At 40.4% G+C, this 8,657-nt stretch overlaps 1 long non-coding RNA gene across 3 annotated transcripts in view; it reads right to left on the reverse strand.

Annotated features, from left to right (window-relative positions):
* Window positions 1-1,278: 1,278 nt before the first annotated feature.
* LOC107184614 overlaps window positions 1,279-8,657 on the reverse strand; it is a 13,333-nt gene continuing 5,954 nt past the window's right edge. Inside the window, exons 4-5 of one of the 3 annotated variants that reach the window (XR_001515503.1) lie at window positions 7,368-7,453; window positions 1,279-1,529 (exon numbers count right to left, since the gene is read on the reverse strand). This is a non-coding gene — a long non-coding RNA (uncharacterized LOC107184614). Of the gene's footprint in view, window positions 1,530-2,960; window positions 3,685-7,367; window positions 7,454-8,657 lie in introns of those variants that run through there. The other 2 variants (XR_001515505.1, XR_001515506.1) reach the window with 2 other exon arrangements.

An 8,657-nucleotide genomic window follows, 5' to 3' on the forward strand; every position in this document is an offset into this window, starting at 1 on the left:
AAACCTTGTTTATTTGGCCCGTGTTAGCCTTTGAGTTTGACATGCTTGCTGAAGAGTGCCATACCTACTCTGGGCTGCCCATGATTATGTGTGAAGAAATAAACTTCTGTCTTAATTAGATTGCAGTTTTGGTTTTCTGTCACTCTTAGCTGAACCAAGTCCTACTATCACCATGTACAATGTCTTTGAGTTTGACATGCTTGCTGAAGAGTGCCATACCTACTCTGGGCTGCCCATGGTTATGTGTGAAGAAAGAAACTTCTATCTTAATTAGACTGCAGTTTTGGTTTTCTGTCACTCTTAGCTGAACCAAGTCCTACTATCACCATGTACAATGTGCCAGCACCTTCTCTAAGTACCATCTGTGAAAACACTGCACACATTAACTCAATGATTGCCCACATCATACCAATGAGATAAGCACTTCTGCCACACACTCCCATTTTAAATGGAAAAACCGAGGCTCAGAATAATTAAATACCTTGCCCAAGTTCATACCGACTTCACACGGAAGACGCTGTGTCTCCAGAGCCCATGCCCAAAGCTATCCTGTGAGACACCAACAAATGAATGAACCCAGAATAAGCCGATAATGATAAAAACCAACCTAACAGTAATGCACTATTAATAAGTGAAAGGATTTGTCATCAGAACCTCAGATACCTCAGTATACTAGTGATGACACATGATAAGAAATTGGCCCTTTGAAATTGGGGAGAAACACAACTCTCTGCATTTGTGCACTTGCCAAGCGTTTTTGTGGCTGCCAGGCTTCTCAGTCGCGTGCTAAATTAGAATCCTTAGCACTTCTACATGTGTGCCAACTGCCGTTTATAAATATTAAATGGTAATAACGCATGTGGGAGATGACTAAGTATCCCCTGGCTGCATGCAAAACTGAAAATCTGTGGAATTACACTTCTTTCCCATGTAAGGAAGAAAGATGTGCTTTTTATCAAATTTAGGCCATACCTTGAGAAGCATTCATATAAAATGCTGTATGTGGAATGAAGCCTCTTGTTTTACATCCATAGCCCTCTGTTTCTTTTCTTTTTTAAAAAATTTTGTTTTATTGCTTAAAATATTACAAAGAGTAGTACATGTCTCCTTTTTTTTCCCCCTTGACCTTCCCCTGGCCTCCTCTACCCCCCAGTGTCTTGTGTCCATTGGTTATGCTTATATGCATGCTTATATGCTTATATGTATGCTTATATGCATACAAGTCCTTTGGTTGATCTCTTCCCCCCATTCCCCTGCAACGCTCCCCGGCCTTCCCGCTATAGCCCTCTGTTTCTTGTTCCTCTGTATCTCGCATTGTCTCATAGGTTTCTGTATGTCTCAGATTGGTTTGAAATTTAGGACATAAAGTGTTGTGAGATGATTAAATTCATCTTGCAACTGCATGGCATTAGGGACACAACTGCATGGCAATTAGGGACATCTTCTGGAAACGCATAGCCAGTCCACCCGGGGAGACATGGCCAAGGCAAGTGCAACCCAAGGTGAGATGCACCGTAATAAGGCATGTTCTACAGGAAGAGAACAGAAGTGGTTATTTGTTGGCGAAGGCTTGAACAATCACTGGGATTCTGCCAAATGGAGAAAAGAGAAATCAGGCTGAGAAAAAGAGTACAAAAACACAAAGCTGTAGAAAAAAAAATGGAAGAGGCTTAGGGAGTGACATTTATTTAAAATTATATGCATGGATTACTATACTAGTATATTGTGAAAACAAACATAAGTCGAAATTATAAGAAAAAAATAAGCAATTCTAAAGGCACTGCTAATCATGAACATGGTAAAATTGAGTTTAAAAAAGTGAAAACAGAAAGCTTATTAATTTTGTTTTCTAACTTTATAATGTCTAATAATATTAAACTGGGCAATTTATTGATTCCTGTTGGGATGCTTTATTTTAATTTTTTCCCAGAAAAGAGATATTAGGAAAGGTTGGGGGTCGGTGGGCATGATACTCTACTTAGGAATGAGCCATCTCTCTAAACACAAAAATTACAGACTTACTTGTATGTTGCACACATACAAACACAAAGATATTGCCAATCACGATGCCTTTTTACATTATTATCAGCTAATACCTTAAGCCTCACTATACACTTAAGGAGGAGCTCATCATTAAATATGGAGCGTGTACATTTCTATTTCAAGCACTTTTCCATTATTTTAAATTTGGGGGCCAAGTCTTGTGAGGTATGGTTAAATGGTACTGCTACAAGTCTAATTGCTGAAGGCTCATATTTGGTGGAGCCTCAGTCCCTTAGGCTTAAAGTTTAGTGTTATCTTTAATTCATAGTTTCTTTGTGACAAATACTTTAAATCATTTGCCTTCTTGGTAAAGAGTAATTTAAAACTAGATAACATAATCTGTATTACCCATTCCACAGGGGTAAAAGGACAATAAAGTTACAGTATGTATTGAAAGAAAACAGATGAGAAAGATACCATGGACCCCTTCCCATTACAGTATCTTCCCTTAGGGTACTTCCCTTCCTGCCTGTGACATGAGCTAGTCTATCTGTGTATGTGTGGGGCAGCTTCCTTACCCATTCAATGCAATGAGCATAGCACCCAATATATAGGAGGCATTCAATACATGCGTTGAGTGAATGAATAGGGAGGAAGGGTAGATTTTAAAGATCTTGATCTTGTAAGCAACAAAGAATCCATTCAGAGTTGTTTTGGAGTTTTGGTGGTTGTTTTAATACAGTGATAGCGAACCTATGACACGCGTGTCAGAGGTGACACGCGAACTCATTTTTTTGGTTAATTTTTCTTTGTTAAATGGCATTTAAATAAATAAGATAAATATCAAAATATAAGTCCTTGTTTTACTATGGTTGCAAATATCAAAAAATTTCTATATGTGACACGGCACCAGAGTTAAGTTAGGGTTTTTCAAAATGCTGACATGACGAGCTCAAAAGGTTCGCCATCACTGTTTTAATAAGATGGTGACATGACCAGATCCAGCTTTTAGGCCTATAAGATGAGCATCAGAGTGGCGGATGGACTGGAGTTGGAGAGGGCAGACTAGAGGCAGGGAGATTGATTAGCAGGCTGACGCAATAGTCCAAGTGAAAGGTACAAGAGCCTGAAATGTCAGTGGCCAACGAAATGGACATTAGACAAAGTTCAAGTTGACAGGACTTTATGACTAATTGGCCTGGGGGTGAGGGAAATATCCAGAATTAATTCAAATTGTCCAGTTTGGATGCCTGTGAGCTAGATAATATAGAAAGAGTGACTTTGAGGGGAGGGAAGGATAATGAGGGCTGGTCTGGACATGCTGATTTGGGCCTACAGAGGCTTAGCAAGAAGCTGGCAATGTGACTCTGGAGCTCAGGAGAAGGCCTGCATGGAGCTGCATATTTGGAGGTGATAATTATTTGATAAATATTTGATGAAATGTCTCCCAAGGAGGAGATATGTTTGAAAGAGGGGTCCATCCTGTTACTTCTTGGCTTTAAAATGCTTTTGGTCACATGATTCAAAAGATAAAGTCCAAATGTCTTAATTTTATACCCTAAAGTCTCCCCAGTCTAATATCAACCCATCTTGTTCAGTCATTTATTCAACACACCAGCCTTTATAGAAAGCCTGGATGCGCTGTGGTATGTCTTGGGGGCAGAGAGATGACTAAGTCTTTGTTGCTGCCCCGGAAGAGGTCTATTGGGGAAAAGAGACAACAAAATAGACAATTAGCATTCAGTAAGATAAGGATAGTAATAGAGACCATCTCATATGGTTGTAGCAAGAATTAAGTGAGTTCATACACATAAAGTCCTAAAACTGTTGAATATGCAATTATTATTATTATTATTATTATTATTGGAGGGGTATATAATTGGACTGGGGTGTAATTCCTTTGATTGGGCAACTACTGAGCTGAATCATGAAGGAAATTTGAATTAGCCAGAATAAAGGTTGGAGAAAGACATTCCTGAACTTCCTCCTGTTCCCTTGTGTAGTGGGTTGAATGGTGTTCCCCTTTCTCCCCCCCCCCCCCCCCCCGACCCCAATGATATGCCCATGTCTAAATTCCTGAAACCTGTGTATGTTACTATAAAGTAAATAACTGTAAAAAGGCAACATTGCAGATGTCATTAAATTAAGGATCTTATGATCAGATCACCCTGGATGATCTGAGTGAGCCCTACACTCAATGACCAGTGGTCTTGTAAGAGACAGAAGAGGAGAACCACAGAAAAGAAGAGAGGACCATGTGAAGACAGAGCCAGATGGGAGTAGTGTGGCCACAAGCCAAGGAAGCCAAAGAATGCGGATAGTTATCAGGGGCTGGAAGAAGAAAAGAGGAATTCTCTCCTAGAGTCTTCCGAGGTAGTCCAGCACCTTAATGTCTAATGTCTGGCCTCCTGAACTGTGAGAGAAGAAATGCCTGTTACTTTAAGCCACCCAGGTTGAAACAATGCATTACAGCAACCCTCTCCACAGCTAATTCTTTGCTGGTGGTGAACAGAACACACCCCAGGCCCTCATGGAGTCTGTATTCTGGTTGAGGGGTCACACAAAAATAAACAAATACAGAGTTAAATTTATTTTTATTATTTTTAACACTTATCTTCATTGTTGAAAGTATTACAGATGTCCCCCTTTTTTCCCCATTGACCCCCTCCACCTCACACCTATACCCTCCACGCCCCCGTCCCACTCCTCCAGGCCTTCACCACATTATTGTCTCTGTCTATGGGTTATGCATATATGCATATAAATTCTTTGATTAATCTCTCCCCACCCACCCTACCTTCCCTCTGAGATTTATCAGTCTGATCCATGCTTCTATGTCTCTGGATCTATTTTGTTCACCAGTTTATTTTGTTCATTAGATTCCACATATAAGTGAGATCACATGATACTTGTCTTTCTCTCACTGGCTTATTTCGCTTAGCATAATACTCTCCAGGTCCCTCTACCATTGTCTCAAAGGGTAAGAGATCCTTCCTTCTTATAGCTGCATAGTGGAGTGTTAGGTACTGTGAAAGTTAAACTCCAGAATTTCATATCAAATTGTCCACTTGCCATTTCTACTTAAGTGTCTCATGGGCATCCCAAAGTTAACTTTCCCCAAATAGAAATGCCTGGAGGTAGGAAGCTGATTTTTTTCAAGAGAGTCAGGCTAGACCTCTGGGTGGAGGTGACAGTACAGAGATGATGAGGCTGAGCTACGGTGGTGAATGAAAAGGGAGGTTCAAAGCAAGGTCCTTTTTGTTTGTTTTTTTGGGGGGAGGTAAGGGGGAACACAGTGCTTGGAGGTGAAGAGAGAAAGAGGTTGAAGATTCAAGGGAGGAGGTAACAGGAGTAAATCCAGAGGAGGCAGAGTGACATGGGACTAAGGTGAGAAAGCAGCACAGGGATCAAGGTCTCCAAAGGGAAATAGTAAGAACAGAGCAGGGACAAAGAGATGCTGACTCAGAGGAAAACTGTCTGGGTTTGAATCCTGGCTCTGTCACTTTTGGTTATAAAAGAGCAGGAAATTACATAATCTGGATCTTGATTTCCTCATCTATAAAATAAATAAGGATAATAATTGCTCCTACCTCATGGGATTTGTTAGGAGACTTAAATATGTTAATGTATGCATAGTACTTGGCTCGATGGCTGGCACTGAGTATGCAGTACGTGTCATTATCACTATGAAGATTATTAGAAGTAGCATCAGGTCTAGAATGAGAATGTGAACACTGGAAGGAACTTCAGAACCCTCTAGTGCAGTGGTTCTCAAACTTCTGGCCCTTTAAATACAGTTCCTCATGTTGTGACCCAACCATAAAATTATTTTCACTGCTACTTCATAACTATAATGTTGCTACTATTATGAATCGTAATGTAAATATCTGATATGCAGGATGGTCTTAGGCGACCCCTGTGAAAGGGTCGTTCGACCGCCAAAAAGGTCACGACCCACAGGTTGAGAACCGCTGCTCTAGTGTCTAATTCTCTTATTGTACAAATGGAGAAACTGGGGCCCAAAGAGTTTGTAAATTGGCCAAGTTTAAAGAGCTAGTTAGGGGCAGAGTCAAAACTAGACTTCTTGAAACTGTGTGTTTTCTGGTGGGCTTCACGTAGAGATTCAGGCATCATAATGATACAGGCGGTAATTGGGGATCTGGGGAAATAGAGGATGATATTCAGGTAGAATCCAGAGAATGAGCAAACAATGTGGAAAGAAGAGATAGCAAGGCTGACTCTGAGTTGGGCAGGGATATAGAAGAACTAGAAAAAGTTATTGGTTGTAGAAGCCAAGACAGAGACCTCAAGGGGAGAAAATGGTCAATTGTATCAAATACTCCAGAGAGTTGAAGAAAGATTCTGACTCTAGTTCAAAATGCTAGATTCGGGTGAACTTAATTCAAGCATAAGTTCCATAAGACACTGAGCTCTAACACTGTTCTTGTTCTATTTGCAAAATCAGGATAGGCATGGAAAATCTGCTGACTAGTTTAACAAATTTAAATCCATACCTTGTGCCCTAACCGGTTTTGCTCAGTGGATAGAGCGTCAGCCTGCAGACTGAAAGGTCCCAGGTTTGATTCTGGTCAAGGGCATGTACCTTGGTTGCGGGCACATCCCCAGAGGGGCTGTGCAGGAGGCAGTTGTTCGATGTTTCTCTCTCATCGATGTTTCTCTCTCATCGATGTTTCTAACTCTCTATCCCTCTTCCTTCCTCTCTGTAAAAAAAAAAAAAATCAATAAAATATATTAAAAAAAAATAAATCAATCAATACCTTGTAAAGTTGGCAATGGAGGGAGACTTTCTACTTGGAAGGGACTTTGCTCCAGACCCTGACATTAACTTTGGGTGTCTCTCACACTAATGTCTGCTGCAGACACAATCAGCAGACTGGCCTTAGGGGGACAAAACATGGATTTTACAATTCATCTCATTGCCATAGTACAGCTGAGACAAGTTATATTATTTAAGCAAGATACTACTAAAGGTTGGACCCCTAATGTTATGGCTGGTCATGAAACTCTTTTCTTCTCTTTTAGATTCCCTTCATAAGTAAATTCATTTAATCCCATAGCTTTAAAACACCATCTCAATGTCCCAAACTCTCAAATGTATATCTCCAGCCTGACTTCACCCCTGAGCAATTGCCTACTCTAGACCATTACTTAGATGTCTGGTGGTCATCCTCCACTTAACCTGTCCAAAAGCACACACTTGATGTCCTGGCCACAAACTAGGTCTTACCTCCATATCCCCCGTCTTGGTAAATTTATGTCCCACCCACAGCACATTCTCTAGGGTCTCCTCCAGAATATTTTCCAAATTGCAGTCCTTCTCTATACCTGATACCTTGTTATTCCAAGCTGCTGCCCGCTCTCACCTGGCCCTCTGTAATAGTGTCCCAACTGGATTTTCTGCTTCTAGTTTATAGCATCTCCTGTCATCTGTCACACGACAGCCACAAGTCTCTTTAATACATAAATCACATGTTACTCTCTTGATTGTAAACCTCCAATGGCTTCCCATCACATTAGGACTAAAACCCAAGATCCATGAGACCTTATAAGATCCAGACCTTTCTCATCGTTTTGACTTCTCACACCAGCTTCCCTCTCTCACTAGGCTCCAGCCTAATCCTAGTTTTCTGTTCCTCAAACAAGCCATGCTGATTGCTGATGTACCAGGTGTACCGGTTAATAATGCGAATTTTTTTCAATAGATGGAGTTACACATATGTTGATATATATGTGGTTTGATATGTATGCTATTTTGTTGTATTGACAGCAAGCTTCAAAACTTCACATGTCAAATTTTCTGAAGTTGTTAACATCATAGATATTTTTACACTTAAAAATGTCAGATTTCGTGCCAAAAAAAGAACATTTGTGGGAATTTTTAATTCCTTACTTTATTTTGAAGAAAAGTGCTGCTGGAAGTTATCGTATACTTCGGGAAGCTTATGGTGAACATGTTCCATCTCAAGATACTTGTGAATGCTGGTTTTAATGCTTTAAAAGTGATGATTTTGATGAGCACTTCAAAACGTACAAAGAAGTGGAAAATTGAGTCTGAATGGTTTGCCTCAAAACAAGAAAAGTTCTATTGGGACGGTACCAACAAATTACCTGAAAGATGGGGAAACGTGTAGCTAGCGATGGACATTACTTTGAATAAAGCACTTTTTATGTTTCTCTTGAAATTATCGTTTCCTTTGATTACAAAATCTGGTACGCCTGGTAATATTACCTCATCTCTCTATCTGGAATGGCTTGCCCCACCGCGCTCCCCTCTTCTCCGTCTTCACTTGGCTGCCTCCTCCTCACCACAGAGGTCTCTGCTTATTGATGTTTTCTAACAGCAGCCTTCCCAGTTCATGCTTGTAGTGTAGCTCTCTAGTCAGTCTCTACCATATCCGTTAACTTTGTATCTGATCACTTATCTAGTAATATTTTCTTATTTACTTTTATGTTTATTGTCTGTTTCTTCCCCACTGGAATGTAAGTTTTCTGAAAGCAAACTTTCTGTTTGGTTTAACCACTTTGTATTCAGCCCCAGAAAAGTGCATACACATGGTAGGCATTCAATAAATACTGACAGAGAAAGAAAGAAAAGGGAGGGAGGGAGGAAGGGAAGGGAAGGGAAGGAAAGTTGGGGGAATTCTCTGGCAAAG

This window comes from Myotis davidii, unplaced genomic scaffold (assembly GCF_000327345.1).
Source record: "Myotis davidii unplaced genomic scaffold, ASM32734v1 scaffold892, whole genome shotgun sequence".
NCBI lineage: Eukaryota > Metazoa > Chordata > Mammalia > Chiroptera > Vespertilionidae > Myotis > Myotis davidii.